This window comes from Hermetia illucens, chromosome 2, assembly GCF_905115235.1.
Source record: "Hermetia illucens chromosome 2, iHerIll2.2.curated.20191125, whole genome shotgun sequence".
In the NCBI taxonomy this organism is placed as follows: Eukaryota; Metazoa; Arthropoda; class Insecta; order Diptera; family Stratiomyidae; genus Hermetia; species Hermetia illucens.
The window spans coordinates 141,139,579-141,162,175 of NC_051850.1; the positions used below are offsets into that span (position 1 = coordinate 141,139,579).

The following is a 22,597-nucleotide window of genomic DNA, read 5'->3' on the forward strand; positions in this document are numbered from 1 at the left end:
AGTAAAAAGACACAACTGGGTTCGGCAACCTTATCTTCGAAACTAATCAATAATCTCTTAAGCGAAAGAACAGACTATGCCAAAAGAAGCAAGCCCTTCGTATTCTCAGCTTAAGAAGGTACCTTAGGTGCAGTTAAAAATGAATTTTAACACAAAAAAGCTCTCAGTTTTTAAACAATATCCTGAAAATCTATCACCAGGTGCCTACGATTCACTCTGCGAAGCAACAGAACGATTACCCGATTTGGGGGCATGCGGTGTGATGAGGAGTAGCGAACTTCATTTGGTGAACACCTCAAAGAAATTTATCGAGCAAATTTTGTAACCAGACGAGCTACTTCACAACGTCCGAGAGGCGAGAAAACTTATACTCTTACTGAAATGGTTCGATTCATGCAAGGCAACACAACACCAGAAAGGCCGTAATCACAGAAGTCAAGGTATTTGAAGTAAAAGTAGCTATTCTGAGGTCTCATATATAAAATCGAAAGTATGACACCTTTGACTTTTCATAAAATGCAGACCTTTCATGGTCTCTCGGATAGAAAGTTGTTTGCTAAACACGACATCGTTACCTCAACGTTCAACAATGTAGTATCATTGGTGCTATACTACTCCTTCACTATTTAGATTTGCGCACATGGTCAGCAGTGACAACAAATTTGATATCTGTTCCCCAACCAAATGAAGCTATATACCCCAGCCAGCTAGCCGCTGACTATGAGCCGGTACTATACAACACTCCTATCAAGTCCAAATGGACGTATGTATGCTATCGTGTTATTAGACTTTGAACGAACATCTAACGTTGATATACAGGAGACGCTCAAATTGAAGCATTAAGGATGAATCCTGACGTACTCCAGTTCGTGAAAAATAAAATCATACCCCGTGAGTATTAAATTTTAAGCGGTTAGAATTAGATAAATGCGCCGGATAAAAAAAACCCATGGGTTTTGGTAAGGTGACTGGAGGTCGGTTAACATGGAAACTGGTGCAGAATCTTCCCTAACATCGAATTCATATGTAGAATGGTGTAGTTCTGTACAGTTGACATACGGTGCAATAGATCTAGTATATATTGGAACACCCTAAGGAACTATAGGTAGGATATATATAGGATAGGTTACTTCTTAAGAAAAGTTGTCAAATGAATTACTGGCTAAATCATACGATGGATTACACTATCCTAGAGTGACGAACGAATGAGTCGTTCTAAAAGCACAGCAGTGTTCGCTTTACCCTTTAAAGTGAGACGTCATATTATATATGATAATTGCACATGGCTTATTACTATGATATATATGATCAGGCCATTGCCCCGGTTAAATCAAATTATACGGAAGTTAACCTATGTAGACTGTAAAGTGCTGACTCAGGAACATGCGTCTTGAACTTTACGAGTACAAGTACGAGTACGAGTAGTCATTTTTAACAAAACGACAACAAAGAAAAATCCGTCCAGCGAAACACAAACGAACAATCATTTACTCTCTGCCACCAATAAAACGCTGAATCAAATTTAATTTTCAAGCCCATTGTCCACTTTTCAAAGACATTTGGGAGAGGTTATCTAAAATCTTTATTGCTTAGTGATTCTAAGTTTGAACTAATTCGTTTCAATAATTCTTTACGACATACGATAATACGTTATCGTATTGATCCTGTTTCAGTACTCCAGGATTATTGGTCTTAACACAGATCAAGTTTGTTGTGACAGAATTAAACTTCTATTTTTTGCTGCAAAGCCTGGCCCAATAAGGGGGGGGAGGTTTTTCGAAAAATTGAAGAAATATTTTTGAGTGCGTTTTGGCTAAACCTAGGACCAACAAATAATAAGTCAATATCTGTGTTTATGGCATTCAACTACAATACTATATTTTGAAAGCTATGTGTGAAAGACTATCATTTATATAATTAAGAATTATATCATCTTGCCGACATTCTTGTCGCCTTTCTAATTACATTGTCAGTTACCTACCTACATTCAGTTACCAATATTTGGACGATTTCCTCACTTTAGCCGGTAGTGACGATTGGTTATCGACTTTCAAATATTTGCAAAGGCAAGTGAATGCGTTCGTTGATGAATCCCGAAGATTGAAACTACCAATCAACATAACCAAATCCCAATCTACATCCTTCAAGACAGCAGGATAACACCCTTGCTTATTAAAATTAATAATCTTACCCTTGGCCATGTCAAAACCATCACCTTTTTAGGTAAGCAAATAACGAGGACGTGTTCGATCAGAGACCAATTGAACTCCATTATTCCTAAAACCGTAAAGGCAGGCAGGTTTTTCAACTGGTTTTTCTTGGGATCTCACACCCCGTAAAGCCAGTTATCTCTATGGATCTGTGGTAAGGCCCATTATATAATATCCCTCTACGTCCACTATCAATCCGAAAAAATACACTTTTGCACCAGACTTTCGCTTCGCCAAGGAGCCGTCTCTCCGATTCAAAAGGCTCCTCCTGAAAGCCAAAGAACTTCTTATATTAAAGGGAAGAAATCCACAAACCATTGGTGGTTCAGAACGTGGATATTGAAAATGGTCTCTTCTCGATCTATAAGTTGTACCTGTCTGCCTGTGCGATGGTTGGTCCGAATGGGACGCAAGTCGTACGTTTCTCCTTGGATGTTAGTTTGGTTTCGGCGGTTAAAATTTTTGCTGTGCTTCAGGCCATCAAGGTGGCTTTTAGGATGGGTGAGGAGAAAGTTGCTTACCCAAACTATGCCATCGCATCACCCAGGAGCTAAAATACAAGCCCTTGCTTTTGACCCCTCTTTATGTCTTCAAAAGTTCTATGGTGTCCGGTGCATTAAATGAATTCGTCAATGTAGAGATCCGTAAGGCTCTGCGCTCTAGTCACACAAGTTTAGTGGATATTCTAAAGGCAATTCAGGAATACTCCTATAAAGAGTGGGAAGATGACTTTTTGGCGATACCACGTGTCAAAGGATCATTTTTTTCTAACATTCACACTGCTTTACCCATAGTTCAGTTTACAGATTCCGAAGAAAAATCAATGAATCGTCTTCAAACCAACTACACAAATAACAAAGTTGTTCTTAAAAGGTTTGAAAACATAGATTCGGACAAATGTAATACTTACATGATTAGAGAAACCAACGAACACAAAACATTCGGGTGTAAAGATTATCCTCGGTTTCGGGTTAAGTGTAGATGGCATAATAAGTTTTGTAACCTTCAACAAATCTTTTTGAGTAGAGATCCTTGCATCATTGATGACCCTTTATACTTCTTTAAGAAGGCTCAGGTCAGATTATAATACATATAGTTTCAGTTTCTTCGCGGCACGGCATTTCCTACCATTGTGTTTCTGCAGCATAGGCTAAGTCCGTCAGTATTGTTTTTGTACTTCGTGGGTAGTATCAGGTCCTGTTTGGACTGTTAGCCTGTCGGGTCCCAGGGGACAAACAAAAACAACCACAACAACAACTGCACCGAATTAAAGAACCAAGTTTAGAAAAAGAAGTGACCAACAAGAACACCCTTGTTTAGTAATTTTTCATTGGGTTAAGTATCTTTTTATGCGGATAGCTTAGTGGCTACAGCGTAGCAGAAAGTTCGAATCTCACTGGTGACAGAGTGATTTATATCGTGACTGTATGTTGGATACCAGTAGACTCAGCTCTCAATGAGTACCTGAGTCAAACCAGAATAATAATGAGGGGTGAGCGCCATGCTGCTCACATTGCCTGCTACAGTATAGTGTAGTGAATGAAGTGCCGTAACGCACTTCAGGGCCCTAGCCCAATTGGTTGTCGCACCAATGATAATCATATATATATAGGTATCTTTTATGAAAATCAGGTAGATATCTGCTCTGCAATTTATTATTAATTATTATAATTATTATTGCCGTCTTAGATACGTTGTGAATAAATACCTATCTGCCACTTTCGCCATTTTCTTAGAAAATGTAATCTCCCATTTGGAAATCATATTACAACACAAATGCAACCCTAGAATTAGATAGACCAGGAATGAGTAAATTTCAAATCATACGACCCCCTTTATCATTACCGGAAGTGTGGTAAGCTAAACGATAATTCCATCTTCCGTCGATCAAATCTTGGTTTGGTGTTCCAAGAAATGCCTCTCAAATTTCAAACTACAACAAATTTGGGTCCCCCACCTTTGAAATTTTAGAATTTTAAATTCAATCTGTATCTGTTTACAAAGTAGCTGTGCTCTAACTAAACTTGTTTGAATATGTCGTTTTTCAGGTTACGTAGAATACAGATTACGACTTATAACTTTACAACTTTTACAATAAAAATTATGAAATATCATTTAGCCTTTCAGGGAATGCGTAAACTCCATCATACTTAAAAACTTAATTAAATTTCAACCATAAAAAAAAATAAGAAATACAAGGGAATTTTCTCTAAAGGACAGATGGCGGTCAAACTTAAAAAAACCATTTATTTTTTTGATTATTATGCAATTTTTCGAATTATGCTCCACGTACTTGGTAAGCAGATTGGATCCGTAGAATGAATTTTAGATAAGCTCTGAATTCCGCGTATACATGTTTGGCGTACAATATTGACTTGATATTTATAGCACATGGAAGGGGAAGCTACGTATTAATTGTTTCGTGTGGAGAAAGATCAGATTGAGACTAAAAATAATTTCCTTTTTGTTTATATGTTTTTGTAATTATTTTCATTCCGACGCTTTCCAGTTATTTAGGTTTTAATTATATTTTAATTCAGATGCTTTTCTAAGGCGGTAAGAAAATTAGCAAAACTAAGAAAAAATTTTGTTTCACGTTTTACATAAAACAGAACAGTTCTTCACTGTCATCTGGAATATACTACGAAAAATGGAGAAATTTAATAATTCTTAGCCCATATTGGAAGTTTCAGGAAAAGGTCTAACACCTTCATTGCTTTTCATTGTGTGTCCTTACATCCATGAGAAACAACCTCTGTGGTTCGCGGCGAGTGATCATTTTTACAGACCATAAGAATTATGTTCTGAGAAATAAGATAAATAGATATACATCTATGGAGGAAGACGTTTTCTGTAGGATTGAGTTATGATCCTCATATTGCAGCCTGTATGTTCTGCTAAGGTTCATTTGACTGAAAACTTCAATTTTAGATCCCAATGTAAGGGGATAATACAATAAGAGTACCCTATCGAGCCATTTTCCAGGTTCGTTATTCCCTACGTTATATGAGTGTAGTTATCCACTGCATACTGGCTGGGATTGTGTCAACCTTCTAGATGAACGCGAGGTTGAAGGAATTAAAGCCAAACTGTCCATAAAAATTCGACCGATGCCTACCCGTTTAGTAATAAGGACATAAAAAGTAAATCGGAAAGATGGAAATGCTGGAAAGTCTTTCGAGAAACCTTCTTGTGGTATCTCTTATCTAGCTATTAACAGACGATAGCGCAACTTACTCTCCACCACAAGTTTTTTGTCTGGCCCTCTGTCTATCAAAGGAGGCTCTGGTGACCCAGAATATCGCGGTATACCCGGATTAACCTGCTTGTGGTAGGTATAAACGCTCGTGGCGCTAGGCGGACAATTTACCTTGGCTGCCATATGTGCGAATAATGCACTTCGAAAGCGAGTGAAGCACATTGGTATCGAAAACACCAAACGACAACGAACTAACAATTCTCGGTTTCGCACTTGGTAAGTGAGAACAATGATAAAGAGAGATGAAACAAATACAAGCATGGACCACAAGGGAGGAAGTATGTTGCTTTACAAGTGGTCCGATCCGTCATCAAGTGGATGCGGACTCAGGACTCCCAGCATCCTCAACAAAAAAATAATATGAATATTTTCAGGAGATCCGATGGCAAATTGATGGAAGGATTGAGAAAAAAAGAAGATTTTATCTTATATAAAGATTAACACAGAGCAGGCCGAGGTTGGTAGCGAGCTTTTTAGTAAAACTCAAAAGCAAAAATGTAAACTTCATCGTAATTATTGGAAAGTTATGTATGTTCAAATCAAAGGAAGATTTAACAACATCCCAAGCTTATCCGCCTAAACATCAACTGCATATATTAAAGGGGAAAGAAGAAAAACCGCAGCAGTTGGACCCGATATGACATACAGCTAATCCTATGCGACTTCAATGCCAAAATAGGGAACACATTAAATGTTTCCGGAGAATTTTTGTTGCACCCTTAAACATTTATTAATGGTATTCGGCTGAGTATCCTTGCAAGTAGTACAGGAATGATGCTAGTTGACGCAGCTTTCCTTCATAAGGAAACCCAGAGAAGCACATGAAAGGTTTCAGGCAATGGTATGGTGCAATAAAAGGGTTGTAGGGTCATCACCTAGTCGTTACCAGACGAAGACGTCATGCGCAATGAACGTCCAAACCTAACTCATTAAACGTGCTAGGGGATTAATTCTCAAACTCATCAATAAATTTTAAACAAGATATAAATCAGAGGATATCAATACTGAAACTAAAATATTGAAAAATATGTAATAAAAGAACAAAAGAAGAACAACAAAGTGAAGAATGAATCGATAATAAATGCAAAAGAGCAAGTTACAGAAAACTAAAGCCAGGCGAGAAATGTTGCCACAAACACAGCAGAAATTTTTGAATGAGTGATGATTATGAATTGTGTCAAAAAAGAAAAGGACGTAGAGAAACAAATTAGAGACCTCGGACTAAAAAATGCACGCTAGTTTCAAATATAATAAACTCAAAAACAAAGAAGATGAATACTTTCGGATGATGTTTGCATACTAAGACTTACCCCTTTCTTCAGTATATTAGCTACCTTTCTTCTACGGAATGTTGGACTTATAAGTAAGGCTGTAAAATACTGGGAGCGTTACCTTACTCTTTACGGCACATAAAGAACTGTCGGAAGTCGTAAGTAATAGGATCAGATCCTCTGAATTTTGGCCGCCTCTATAACAAACCACGGAGAAATGCTATGGGAGTAATATCGATCTCAATATACTATTTATTGGCTCGTTGAATCACTTTGTTTCTTGATTGTCCCAATTTCCTATAATTCCATCTTCATTTTCCTACATTTATTTTAAAATATTCGCTTTAAAATAATTATTTTAATTTAACATCAAAATTTCTACCCAAAACCCAACAATTTTATAAAAGTTCGCATTGTTTTGCAATTGTTCTATTATATAACTTGAAAACTAAAAGGATTCATGACCCTTTTTGTATAGTAAATAAAACTGCCTTGCTATTTAACTGTTTGCTTTTGTTTCTATGTAGCAGAAGCGTCGTAATCTTTCAGTTAATTTTTTGTCTACGTGTACCAGCCAAGTAGAAGATCTCGGATGAACTGGCCACTCTTTTTTGTGGAAATTATCAATGAACTCATCTTCGCGAGTGAATCTACCGTAGAAGTCTAAATATTGGTTGCTTCAGTTTGTAATCCTCGACGGAGGACCGGAGAGCATAAGCTCTAACATCGCTACCCTCAATTCTTCTGCAGCAGGCGTTGTCATCGATATAAGCTATCACATAGACCATAGGGCGTCACTGTGACAGTTTTGTTTAACTGATTCCTCTCATCCCTAGAAGCTTAACATTGAATGTATTAAAGTATTATTTGTCAACGCCTAAAGTGAAAGTTTGTTATTTATCGACGCTCTTTAGAAAAATAGAAAATTATAAGAAAAGCTTAACAAAATGTAGACGTTACAGCGAAATCTACTCTCTGACGGGCTTGGGAAAGGAATGCTTAATTTCCTTCAAAATATAATTACAATGATTTACAATATACGATTTTATATTATTTTCGCATTCTATTTTCCTTGATTGGATTTTTTGTGTTGCTATTCGGTTATTTCGAAAAGATGAAACCGATTAAAGTCAGTCAATATTAAATTTAAAATAAATCTTTAATGTGAGGGTCCATTTCGCTCTTCCACCTAATTCTCGGTGGCACTCATAGTACATGGCATCTTCAACTACAATGGCTGGAGGCTGTCGAGGTAGGGAGTAGAACCTAAAGGCTCTGCCTGGATAGTATATCTTCTCTCTCGATCGTGACACTTGGCTCACAAGTTTTTCGGCTTCAACCGGCCTATATTCCATACTTAGTATTTCAGGTTCTGGTATGGTTTCAATAATTTTGTTAATGGTATGAAACCTAATAAATGAAAAGAATGAAAGTTGTCACCCTAATATATTACGCGATAGTAAAGAAAGTGGTCACGCAACAATTCTCACAGAAACTCGAAAAACACCACCACAAAAACGAAATGGACGCAATTGACCTTCTACTTCAGGTCTATTCTCCAATCTGGTCTCACTAGCTTAGAAACCTTGGATTGCACCAGAGCTCACTTTTCATACAGAAGGGACAATTTTACAGAACAGAAACTTTAAGGTTACATGCATGACCCGGACCGAGCAACTTATGCCACAAATTGTACCAATTCTTAACCTTTCCACCTTCCGACAACTCCCTTTCTTCATACGCAAAAAAACCTGCTCCAACCAATTCACAAACTTGTTTAAAGTCTAAAACGAAGGCCGCGCAAAATCCCAAGGTCGTCTGTCTTCGTTGGATCGGCATGGAATGAATTGCACGCAACCTAGACCATGAAGATTTTGTCATCACCGAAGAAAAAATTCAGATATGTATCTTGCAAAACAACAATAGACAGGTGGTGGTCTCGATGATGAATGAATGAGTAACTCGCAAGAGAGACTTGTGAAATTCGAAATTTACTCAGGGAAAGCTGTCAAATAAATAGATACCTTAGCACGATACTTGATGTTGAATTCAAACACTGATTGATTAGAGAAGAGCTACGCTAACTAGGTCATCTCATTGGTCCAAGTTAGAAATGATATAACTATTGATTCTACCAAAACCGAAAGGAAAATTGCGAAAGATGCATTGTATAAAACGTAAATTCATAAATCTATGAATTTTTTTTACAAATAAATATGCAAACCAAGCAACCTAGCACGTAGATTTTCATATACCATCATATACCTACATAATACTGACATTTCTTGTGAAATTTTCGAAAAATTTAAAACAAACTGGAGATTAAAAGTTTGCTGATTCAGGTATGAAAAGTGTTATGTTTGCATACGCGAGGAATTGGGATGCCCAACTATTCTATCTTAAATATGATACTGACAACCTACGCTGTTTCCGGGAGCAATGAATTCATATGGAAAGAACGACTTTGATCTACTATAACTTTATTAATTTTCCATTATCGTGGTCTATATTATGATTTTATTTAAATTTTATTTAATTTAAAGCAGCTTTTAAAATAAATTTCCAAAATAATTTCTAATATTATTATTACTTTCTTTGAGTAGATAGCTTCATGGGATGAATTTTGGAGCCTAGGCTTATACAAGGGCATCATTATTAACATAGTTATGCTTTCTGATGGTGGTTGCATTTTCAAAAGATGGATATATGGACCCCTCTGAGGAATTGTGTGATCTCTCATCAGATGTGTCCTCGACTGCTGAACCCACACAGACGCATACATATAAATTTATTTGCGAGTGAATTCAGTAGTAAAAATTTGTTCACCCGTCGTGTGCAGACCAAAATGGGTTTATGAAGGAAATTTCAATTTTCTGATAGAAGATAGCCTTGGAAACAAAACTTTCAGACTAGCTCCACTTTTTTAAATTTGAGGATCTTTCCAATTATTTTGTCGGACATATGTTCACCCTCAGCGTCTCACTCAGATTCTTTGTTTTGCTCCCGAATTTCAGGAAGTAAAACATTATATGCATATATTGGAGTTGATGGAAGAATTGAGCAATATGGTAGTTTCCTCCGATTGTGTTTGGCTCGCCAATATTCATTCAGATGCCGCTGTGGTGCCTCCCAAAATTTAGTTTGGTGTCAATTAACAACCCCAAACATCTGGATGCCGATTTAAAGACCATTGTATGTCAACTGACTTCCAGTTGGGAATGTATTTTCTTCTATGATTCGTTATCAATGACACTTTCATTCTCTCAGAAGCCAGGCTTAACTCCCAGCTAGGACTTCACTGTTCTCACAACCTTCATTGCCTAGAGCTATCCATCCTTTTGATGCTACGCTGTAACAGTTACGACCAAATCATGCATGAAACCCACAGTCGCAGTCACTGCTGAGGCGAGAAGCATAAGCATACCATTAAACATCTCATTTCATAATTGAGGGCCCAGCATCGCACCTTGCGACTCTTTCGCTGTGATGGCGAATTCTCTTTGCTCCTAAAACAAATCGTGCCAGCCAAATACCCAAAAGAACCAATTTCGGCCAATATGCCTTAAATTTGACTCTGATTAGCATGGTTGAATGCATTTTTCCGATCCAATACCAACACGAGACACGCGTCAGAATTCAAGGAGTCGCTTGCCTGGTTTAGTGTCGTGCTTTTATTACATCCATTGTGGAGTGGGCATGGTGAAGTTCAAACTAGCGCTCCGACAGGCGATTGTCATTGTCGACGATCGGTAACAAGCAGGTAACGGACAGATCAGGCAATATAATGCTGGATCTCCATGTTGCTTATTGGGTTTGGAAAACAACAGAAAGGTTAATTTTTCTATTAGACAGGGTAAATTATTTTTTTTCAGCTCGCCTCGAAAATGTTGTCGAATAAATCAGGCTTAATTTTCACAAGGAGCGTTGTTGTAAATGCTATTCAAAATTGAGGCTTTATTGTCACCGATATATTTCCCGCAATTCTTCTTCGACAAGTGGGCGCTTCGTGCGCTCCGTGGGTTGAACTGCCGTTTGCCTTTCGCTCTTTTTATTGTGAGGAAGCAGAGATGAAATTTTTTTTTTTTTTGACGGAGTACGGGTTTGTCACCTTGCGCTGATTTCTGTCCCAATGGCCTTTTTATCATCACCCTATAAGCCCCACTCCAAGGCTTGATTGGCCATAAGTTCATACAGTTGGCATACTCGTATAGTAATTTGAAGGAGTCCGTTTAGAATGACTGCTTTTAGAATGTCTTGCGATTCCTACCTCGACCGTTTAGAAGTTTCCTTTCCCGAAAAAAATGTAACCCCCAGCATTTTGATTTGAGTGCTTCGCCAGTAGTTGGGTAGGGTTGTAATTGGTACCATTAGTAAGGTACTGCAATCTTTGTATATCGACTGTCAGGAACTCGTTTTCCCAATCCCAAAATCCGCCGGTACTGGGTTTTCAAAATCCTGCACCGTTAGTTTTTACTCGTCTCTTCATCCGAATTTGGTTTTATTTCTGGGAATCCTTTCCACTTCCAATTTTTGTCCCCGGATGGTCACTTCGCATCAACCTGCATACAAGCATCCTTATACACAAACATATCCGTTCATAACAAATCTGGTGAGCGCCCCCTTATCTCGACGAATAGTTGTGCCAGACAGCAAATTTGGCAACTCCTCGTAGAAGGAAATTCTTCCACGACACAGTTGAATAGAAAGTAGCTGGTAAAGTACCTTAAATATCTGCACTGCGCGTTCGGAACGCCTTGAAGTCGCGTGTTGCAAACCAAGTTGCCTCGACAGGTTGCTCTTATTGGTAAAGCCGACGATATTGTGATTGTAGCCGTTGAAACATACCAAAAAAGTAGCTTAAGTGCGTGCGGCATCGGTGGGGCTAATCAATATTTCGTTGTTATATCATAACTGGGGTTGGAGGAGTAGAGCATTTTAGTTAAGAATCAGAAAGTGGAGTAAATTTTGAAATTTGAGGACATGTCACATCATGCGTCTTGAGGTGTTAAATCACTGGCTGAATTTTAAAAAGCATTTCAACTGGAGGAGAGATAAAACGAAGAAGGCGGCAGTAACTAGGATCTAGACAATCTAAATTTCTGAGAAGTTTATTGGGGAATAAGAGCCCTAAAAATGAAACCATATCGCGGAAAATATCATGAATATACTATCTTAATATGCTTCGGGTCGCTAGTACCTTTGCGACAACATTGGATTAAACAGAAACAGGAGCAGTGATGGCCAAGGTAAAGGCGAAAGAAACGGTATCAGGAGGGAAAAACTCAATTAGAATACCTCAGAAGTGTTGGGATAGCGGACTTATGGGTTGGTCCCAAAAACTTAGTGCTAAATGATGCAAACCAATAGGAATGTTGCCAATTTCTATATCATTTTGTATATGACCGTCCCCCCTTTTGCTCTAAATGAATTATATAGATTCGCAGAACGTACTTTTGCAATGTCAGAGATTTGCTGTAGAAGGAGGACAATTGGAGCACATTCTAGCAATGGTCCAATCGTAAGGGCATATAATATAGGAAATGGTACCACTACCACTACGCCTTTTGCCTTCTCGTTAAAATAACCGCGTCCGCCAGTTCCTTAAACCTAATAATGAAACCTGAGTCCTCTCATCGTTTTCTCAGCTTTCCAAAGGATCTGGAGCCATTGATTTTCCCTTTTGAGCATTTATAAGCTGATCATTTGGCAGTCAGTTGGAGCTTTCGCAGTTTTATCACCCAAGATACAACCCTCTTATTTAGCATACAGAGATTTTTCGTCCGTCATCCCCTCGATCTGCTCCAAGGATTTTTCATAACATCTTTCTTTCATAGGCTGGGTGAAGTTTCGCATCGCCACATAAAACAGATCTAATAATTGCTTTATGAACACGGAGTTTCATCTTCCTGGGTTTGTATTTCCATTTTATGATGGAAAGGATTGATTAATATATCTTTTTTGTAAATTATATGGTATTCTCGTGTTTGAAATAATAAAAACTTGTTGTTTCTTTTTCGTTGGTGTGGGTATTTATTCTTGCAAATACCGATATTTCGGGAACCACTTGTTCCCTTCATCAGTGCGGAAACTTGTTTGTACTGATGAAGGGAACAAGTGGTTCCCGAAATATCGGTATTTGCAAGAATAAATACCCACACCAACGAAAAAGAAACAACAAGTTTTTATTATTTCAATTAATTAATCGTTGGAAACACCGCATAATTTCACTCTGATTCTCGTGTTTGTTTCCTGTATTCGTGGTCGCCCTTCAATAACTTACTCCCAATATATGTAAAGCTATCAACGTTCACCAAGTTATATTCACTGATTTCGTTATGTTGTCTAGCTGGCATTTGTTGTCTAGTTTGGGCCATTATATTGGTTTTTTGTTAATTGATTTTGCCTTTTTCGTTGCTTCGCCGAGCTTCGTGAAGGCTTCTTTGGCACCGGAGAGGAGCACGATAAGATCGCATATGCAACCATCGGCGTTGGCTTCAGGAGCAACACGCCTTCGGTATATATTGAAATTTTTTTGACTGCTTGATCGAGATCCAAGTTGAAGAGCATTGGGGTCAGCCCATTGTTTCGTTTTAAACCGTTTGTCTTACTTATTTTAAATTCACAACTATAAAGCTAAGCCTGTCACAACTTCATGTAGTACATCCCCATCAATACTGTCGTATTTTTGAGTACTTGTTTCACTATGAAGAACCCATTTCTTATTTCCACGACACGCGTGGAACTTCAGATGGTTTTTTAGAATTTTGATGAATATATGATGAAAATTTGGCAGGCTAAACAAAGCAGTGAAATACCCCCACCTCTTCGACCCCATAATTGCCACAAACTTTGCTAGAAACAAAACCTTATTAAAATCTATTCAGAAGCCGCTGCACGGATTGCCACGAAATTTGGTGAGAACATGTGCAGCGAGGGCCAGCAGCCAGCCATTTTCTGTTGAATTTGAAGGGAGGCTCCCCAAGGGAAGTATATTTTTTTACAGAATACGGTCATGTGGGCTAACAGATGAAAGAGCTCAATTAGGACTTTTCGAAACTAATCTTATTTCTGATATTGGAAGAGACGTAGGGGAGATAGGGTTCAAAATGTGCGCCCCAAAAACATACAGGTCTCTTTCTCAGAACTAATCCAACCGAAAAATCTGAAAAAAAATCACAGTGATGCATTTATAAGAAATCTAGGCCTCAAAATACATCCCGTTCGGATATCTGCACAAATAAAGTTAATAATAGCATATTATCATGTATTCGAAATTTATCGGAAAACCCTCCTTAAGTTCATCGCAGAAGTACAAAATTTTACATCAACATAGGTGATAACATAGGACACAATTCTGTTCTGTTCTGTTCGGTTTGAACTCCATCTAACTATTATCAACAAAGTTATAGAAAGGCAAATTTTTATTGCACCCTAAAATGTGTATGACGTCATCATCATATAAAGTAAACTTATATGAACGGCGACGACCATGGCGACTTTTTAGTTTTCCTTTTTTGCCTTTTTTTGTTATTTGCATATCAGTGTCAATTGCTCGAGGTAAATATGTCTATGTATGTGTATGTACTAATAAAGCTTGCAGGTAGTAACCAAAATAATAGACATGTACCTGGCTATCAGCGGTTTTTAATTTAAGTACATACCATATATATGTATGCTTTTGTGCACGGAGTAAAGTGGAAGTGCGTGAGGATGCTTTAGATCAATTTAGATGCGCACATATACAAGTCTGCTTGTTTGTTTATTTAAGATGAACACGTATGTGGAGTTTGGCAAAATATGAGGCAATATTTTGCATTCTTAACTATGTACGAATCGAAAATCGTCCATAGAGAGTTTCTCACATAAGATGAACACAAAACCTTTATACTCGAATTGACCAGCTTCCGGTATCCCGGATTGTTTCTAGATTAGATAGATGATACTTTCATGTTATGCTACCTGTATTTCCTGATTTGTTCGATAAATATGCAGATGGCCTTTTTTCACGCAGTGGTTAGTATTGTGTCGGAAAGGGCGAGGACATCTCCAAAGTATGACCTTTTTTCTCTATACCAAGAACATTGTATACAGGATGCCATTGTGTCTTTCGGGTAGGGATTAGGTAGCTAACTGTCCTATGTGGTGTATCCGTATGTCGATGTCGCCTAAATGGTTTTCTTATGTGTGTTTCCTCATTCCATGTGACAAGCCATAAACAACTGTGCAATGCCACATACCCGCAGTCATGTGCTTGCAACCACGTGGGCCACACCAATGCACTAACACAAGACCTTATGCGCAGAATTTTACTCGCGCAATTATCGTCGACTGTCGAAAATGCGCAATGATGTCTTTCCCATGAAGTTTCGACGAAAGGGCGAGCAGATGAATCTCCTATATACTATCTTCTTGGTCTGCACATACTTATTTTTGGTTAGAATCTATTTTTTATCCTTGTCTTCTTTATATGTATAATTTGGCTTGCCTTGTTTCACCATCATCAACGGCACAACAACTGATATCCGGTCTAGGCCTGCCTTAATAAGGAACTACAGACACCCATGTTTTGCGCCGAGATCCACCAATTCGGTATCCAAAAAAGCTGTCTGGCATCTGCTGAGCCGGATTTTATCCACAACCAGACGGTCATGGTATTGGTCATGGATTTCGTTGTTATGTAGGCCATGGAATCGCCCATCCTCAAGTAGGGAGCCAAAGATTCTTCGGAGGATTCTTCTCTCGAACGCGGCCAAGTATAAGCAGTTTGCCTGGTTTGTTAGCCCAAAATTGGCCAAAAAGGCTGTCGTATAGATCTTCCTTGGTTCTAGCAGGTCGTTGTATATGTTGGCTTCAAACGCTTCTTGGCACTCTTCGTGAAACTAATCGTTCTTTTTTATCAGGGGGTCGTGTATATTTTCCAGGTCATTGAATAGGGTTATTATTTTCTTTTCCAAAATAGAAATATGTGCCTAGGTCACTGCTTCATTCTGGATTTATCTCAATGTTGAGTCTCTTAATGGAATTGGCTTTGTCTTTATAAAGTGTAGATATGCGACACCGATATGTGACTATAGGTGACTTTTACTAAGCAAGGATCAAAATGGCTGTACGTTTGGGTATCTAGAGATGCACAAGTTCTTTTGTATATGCGCCTGGCTGGGAAGTCTGTATGGCTTACCAGCGTATCCGTACTAGAAGCGAAACCAATGAGGTGTTGTCCAGTGTCATTATTGGCCTCCATGGCTATGTCCTCTAGTTGTTCTTCCGGGTACGTCCCTCGCTTCCATTTTGACCGTTAAGATCCCAAATCGTATTTTAACGTTATTGCGAGGTAGTGAATTATATGAAGTTCCAGGACAACTGTAGAAATCATTTTCAGTTATCTTCAGTTATCTTCCTTTCTTCCAGTAGGGATATGTAGACTGAATGTTACTACAAAGTTGTGTACGATTTCATTCCCATTATCTCGCTGGCTACTATCATAATTCCACATCTGGGATTGCTACGATATTCAGTTTGTGCTGTGTGGCCCGTTCGAGGAAGGTATGTTAGGTTATCATGTGTTACTAATCGCCGAAGGAAAATACCAATTTCCAAGTGCTTTCTGCTTCTCGATTTTTCTTTTGTGTTTTGAACGCCCGAAAAGTCCCTTGACCCTTTTTCATTGTTATTTGTCAACATATTGTGTTCGTATGTTTCTTCTTTAATGTGTCGTCAAATTATATAGGGCATTTCTTCTTCAGGTTCGGAAATTACATATTGGCTACACGTATACACTTCCTGAAAGACTTTTACGATGATCTATACAATTAAATGTGTGAGTTTTATGAGGGTTCTTTTCCCAAGTGAAGGTTGAACAAATGGAGAATATAATTTTCTTGTTTGAGCTAAAAGGAAAGGTTTTATGTAAACTACGAGGCTACACTTTTTGTGTCAGTAAATTGTCCTAATTGGAAAATCTTTTTTGGTAGATATTGGAATTTATCTTAATATCCTTTCATAGATGTTCTTGAGATACTTTCAGTGCGATTATTTGTTCTTCCGTTTGGCTAGGACGTTAGAGTACTTGACGGAAGGTAATTCAGATTAGGAATTTTTAACAAAATTAACTAATATCCTTCTGTGCCAAATCGAGGTATGTATCTCGAAACTAATATCGGCTGAGGAAAAACTGCCTTAAAGGTAACATTCCCTTTCTTATACTAGAAGAAATATTTTATCCCATAATTGTGACGCCACTGGCAAGACAATATTGACACATTAAAAAATACCATGGAAATTTGATTTACACGGGTAGACAGTGCGTGGCTATCAGAGACAAGCATTGTTGGTGTTGGTACAATTGTAAGGCAAGTTCCATGCGGTCAAAGAGCACAGCACATACATATGCCTACAAGACATAATTCACATTGTACACACCGGAGTATCTACATATATAACACATCAGAACTTAATATTCTGGAGTAACATTCATGGAATCCACGTGGTTGGTACTTAGAAAGAGACTATTCATGAACTCCTATTTGAAAAAATAGTTCGATATCTATTCAAAGCCATTTTCTTCCAAATTTTGTTAGAAAAGTGGGTGTGTTTATTATAAACTGCTTGAATTACAAGGAATCACTGCATTTCAACTCGGGCATAGACATTATCATTTATTATCTTAAATGATTCAAAAATATGTTGACACTCTGTACACCACAGTGAAAGACCGGATTACGACGTATTAGTTACAGATTGTAAATCTCTGACGAATTTCGAGAGGTGACGAAGGTCACAAGCTATTACCATAACTACTATCAAATCAAGTTTGGAAGGCTAGAAACTATTTAAACAAATATTCAAAAGAATATTTTCAATAAACATACGCAGATACTATCGAATAGAGCGACTTTTCAAAAACAAACTGCGAGAGACATCTATGTGTATCAGATAATAGGACCTCCGTACCATTTAAATACAAATTTCAAAGGATATCATTATGTGTACATGCATATATGTATCTAAAACTGGTATCAGAAGACTAACAAGTCGTCAAGCAGCATCTTTGGAATAATAAGAACTTCAGTGCACAGTACATGCATACTACCGGAGTGAATTCCGTTTAAAAATAGCATCCAGGTCTATTTCTAGTTCGCAAATCATCCGAGTAAATCTGAGGAGAGATACATATATTCGCGGCAAATCGTCCTTGCTAACAAAGAGGCTCCATAAATATTCAATACAAAGCGGACTAAGCGGACAATGATAGCAGGCAGACGTCAAGAAGATAAAAGGACCATTATCTAGTCAACTCCGGAGATGTTTTTATAGCCAGAGAACTGGCTATTCGATTTGTTGGCGATGGAAAATTAATGCAGCACTCATTGATTTGTTGGGTTTCTGAATGCTTTCGGATCACAGATATCTCCTATAAATAGAATTCGTACGCATACAGATTGGTTTCTGGTAAATTGGTTTAAATTTCTAATGGAGCAAGAGCTCTTTCATGAAGGGCCGCACTACATAACTATTACCTAAATTTAAGGTGCTCCTACGAGATAGCCTTCTTCGAAATTGACCCAGTCCCTAGTTTTCAGTATATGGCCAACTTATTCCTCGAATCACAACCGCAGTCAAGGCATGACTATTATCCATCTAAGTAGCGATAACGACAAATTCGCAATGTGCGAGCGTTCCTTATCACTAGGGTGAACAGTTTTTCGCTGACTCTGGTATTTCCTACTAATTCAGAAAAAATCCCCCAGCAGAAGACCAAGTAGTACAAATTCAACATTCAACAAAACTTACTGCATCCACAAGAACTCTGCAACCGTGCCCTTTACAACGTCGCCACGATGCCAACGATGACTCCACTGAAAGTCGATGCAACTAGTTGTTAGTGCACGACCCGATCGAAATCAAAGGCCAAATCCTCACCAGATACGAACGTTATCACTTTCACTTGAAAACTTTGTAATTTGTGAATAATCAGATACGGAGTATCTTTTTCGAAACTTCCTAGAACTGGCTTACAACCGCCAATGGGTTTGTGGGAAAATGACTGGGCATATATGTAAAAACACTAAATGCACTTCAATTGCACTGTACTGGGGACGTGTTGGGATTTAAGTTAACACACGCGACGACTATGGCGATAGTGCGGCAGCGATGACGGCGGCTACGCTGCCAGAACGGTTCTGTGCATTTATCAGCGACGAGACCTCACTTCTACTTCAGTACGGAGCCTTCACAGCCGGAAAGCAACCGAAATCGAAACCAAAACCGAACTGAAAATGAACGCTAAATGGACGCGAGTGTGTGGTTTTCCACTTTGCGTTGGCGGCGCGACGTTGTGCTCACTTGGGTGCAACAGAAGCAACAACCAAAGGGTGAATACTATAATTTATCTGCGCTCAATTTTAAGATACTCTAGATAAAATTCGATAAGGTTTTGTGGAATTTGGTCTCCGTAGAATGACGCTGTGGAGATGACTTCAGCTTTTTTTTTCTGGGGTTCGAATCTGGGCCGCACTATGGACTTTTTTCTTAATCTTGGTCCAATATTAAGTGTAACAATAATAAAATTACAGCACAGCGTTATCGAAAATGAAATGGAAAGCCGGAAATAGACACCATAGCATTTATGTGTGAAAGGTTTTGTATATTTTTTATGTGATAGCATTTGAATACACGGTGGTTACACTTGCATATGTTATGTCAGACTATTCACTTTAGCGTAATACTGACATTCAAAATCTTACATTGCACCAAATTTCCCCAGAACTGACAACTTTGGCACGTTATAATTTTTACAATAATAGAACGACTTCCACCAAACTATCAAGAAATTTCATGATTCTAAGATAAATTTAAGAGGGGAACGGGGATGGTTTGCGGTCAATTACTAAACAAGTCGGGAAACCAAAAACTCGGCGCTGCAAGGTTTTGTTTGTTTCTTCTGTGAGTATATTTATGTATATTTATGTATATACATTTACCACTCACTACTCACTTTAGTGTGATATTGACATTTAGTTCCAGTAAATTTACACGGTAAAATCAACTTTGAGCTACTGTAACTTTGTTAGTAATAGCATGATTTTGATCAAACTTGCAGATAATATGCTTCATATTATATTTTATATAACTACCAATGACTCTGGGATAAAATTAAAGGAGGTTTTACTAAATTTCCCTAAAAATATGGTAATATACTATTATTAACTTAATTTGATCAGATATCGATATGGAGAGTATTTTGAGGCCTGGACACCATATAGAGGCAGCTTCATGTTTTTTTCAGATTTTTTGGTTTGGTAGTTTCTGAGAATGGGTCCGTTAAAGAAATCATCACTTTCCACCCCTCCCACTACCCGGCTTTCCAGTAAAACCCCAAAACTAAGACCGGCTTTGAAAAGTACTAATCGATGCCTTTCATTTCATACCCAACATGACTATATTCGGTGAAAAAAAATTTTACACCCCCCTTTTGCATGTATTGGGACCCACCCTAAATCTCAACATAGAAGGATATCACTCACTGCATGTCTGGGCGTTCATAGTTTCCACCTGCTCACCAAATTTCGTGTCAATCGATGTAGCCGTTTCTGAGAAAAGTGCGTGTGACAGACAGTCAGACAGACAGACAGGCAGACAGACAGCTTTGCAAACAAAACCTTAAAAATATAGTATCATTAACTATACCATAAACGGAGGTGGCTTTGTTCACTTTGGTGACTTTGTTAAATTTTAATTAAAAATTCCTTCTGGAAAAAGTACGAGGAAGTATCAAATATAAACGGGACTGATTTGTTTTTTAAGATTCTTAAGTCTTATACCTGGAAAGGATTGATGTGCTGATAGTCGATAATAATAATAATAATAATAATCGTTGGCGCAACAATCCATATTGGATCAGGGCCTTGAAGTGTGTTAGAGCACTTCATTCAAGACCGTAACGGTACACTAGGAGGCAATGTGGTCAGCATTGCGCTCGCCCGAGATTATTACCCTGATTTGACTCAGGTACTCATTCACAGCTGAGTCGACTGGTATCCGACGTCAAATCACGATGCAAATTCCACTGCCACCAGTGAGATTTGAACCGCGACCTTCCGTATGACAGCCTAGTGCTCTAACCACTGAGCTATCCGGACATATATAGTCGATATTTTCATTAAAAAGGGAGGACAGACAGTGATTTTCTCGAACGAACGAGAAAGAAATACACGTGTACGTGGAGCAAAAAATTATTATTAAGTTCTTGGCTAGTTAAGGAGTGAATCGGACCGAAATTTCGTGGCGATTGCGCGTACAGTTCGGAGAAAATACTCTTCCACGGACCCGAGTGTTTGCGCGGAGAGAATACCTGTGAGGAACTTTTTTTCTCGGGAGGGCGTGAAGAAGTCAAGAATCTGAGTCGCAGTCGCCTCCCAAAGACGAGTGATACCGCGGAAATATAAGATAAATCTGCAAGCTCATAGAGCAAAGTTGACGAATATCCTTATTCGATATTGTTCAGAGAGTTAACATGTAACATGCTTAACATGCTGTAGAAGTATCCAAAAAATTCCGATAGATAACTTCGAGTTTCGAAAAGTCAGTTCAAGATGGGTGCAGCGTGTCCTATCGGAAGGCAAGCAGCATCGACTGGAAGTTTTTCAGCGACTGTCCGGACGATTCCAGCAAGAGGAAGGCGCGGTTTGGGTAGAATTATCACATGTGATGAAACTTGGGTGCACCATTCCACACCTGAATGGAAACAGATCAGTATGGAGTGGAGGAAGAGCGGCGAAAAGGCCAAAGCGAAACTGTCAGCCGGTAAGGTGATGGCAACTGTTTTTTTTTTTTAATCAGAAAGGTGTTATTCATCACGCTTTTTTCCATGATCAACTCACTTTTAATGCACAGTATCATTTCAAAATGGTGGGTGCCACGAAAATGACATTCCTTTTATATGTTCTTGTTGCTTTTATAATAAGGATAAAGGAGACTTTTAAACTTTCTAAACCATACTGAGCAGGTCTAATCCTTATGGGTGATTTCGCCCCGGCTCCTATAAGAAATTTTGGGTCGCTTTTCCCACTTGAGCCAATCGTGAAATGAACCCTTACTTGAATATTTATGAATGAGTAATGGTCAATAATAATATATTTTGGTATTTACTTATTTTAGAGTATCTAAGCGAAATGCCACCCACATAAAAGGTGATTTGTGATGTTGTTGACTGGGGGTTGTCCATTAGCCAACTGCTGAGAACTATGGGATTCGCCGAAAAACTCTTGGAAATAAGATTCAATAAAAACATGTGGAAAAACTTTGGGGTCAAACATATCTATCCGTCCTAACATGTTAGATATCGCCTTCTGTTTGTAGTTAAGTCCAAAATTAATAGACCATTAGCTTAATCCCAACTACAATTTTATTTTATTATGTATATATATATTTCGGGAGCAACTTACTCCCTTCATCAGTACAAAGCTAATAATAATTAGCCCCCTTTTGCCCCTAAAAGTTGATAAAGTTGATGAACAAATAGCTGACCAGCCAACCGTTGTGACTTCCACTTTTGTCAGCATAAGTTCAGCTATCGCCACCTCAAGAAAGCGCAAAATGACTGCTGAGCCTGACGAAGCAAGCACTGAAAATGAGATAATGGAATGATGCGATTTCTCACCATGATGCAACGACAGATAGTGGTGTATCTACGCACTTCACTTTTGCCTAAAACATTTTCAGTATTCCATTATCCTTTCAGCAAAAAAATAACTCGAAATTTGTAAACTGGATAATGTCACCCTGGGTTATGGTAACTGACAGTTCGTACCAAAAATCGAAATAGTAAGAAGTCAGCAGGGCCCATTTCAAACAAACTT

The 22,597-nt window shown here is 38.3% G+C and overlaps 1 protein-coding gene across 1 annotated transcript in view; it reads right to left on the reverse strand.

The window, feature by feature from the left end:
* LOC119647827 (protein I'm not dead yet) overlaps positions 1 to 19,033 on the reverse strand; it is a 136,958-nt gene extending 117,925 nt beyond the window's left edge. Inside the window, exon 1 of the mRNA XM_038049066.1 lies at positions 18,533 to 19,033. The gene's annotated coding sequence lies outside the window, so the exon portion shown is untranslated. The remainder of the gene's footprint in view (positions 1 to 18,532) is intronic.
* Between the last annotated feature and the right edge of the window lie 3,564 nt (positions 19,034 to 22,597).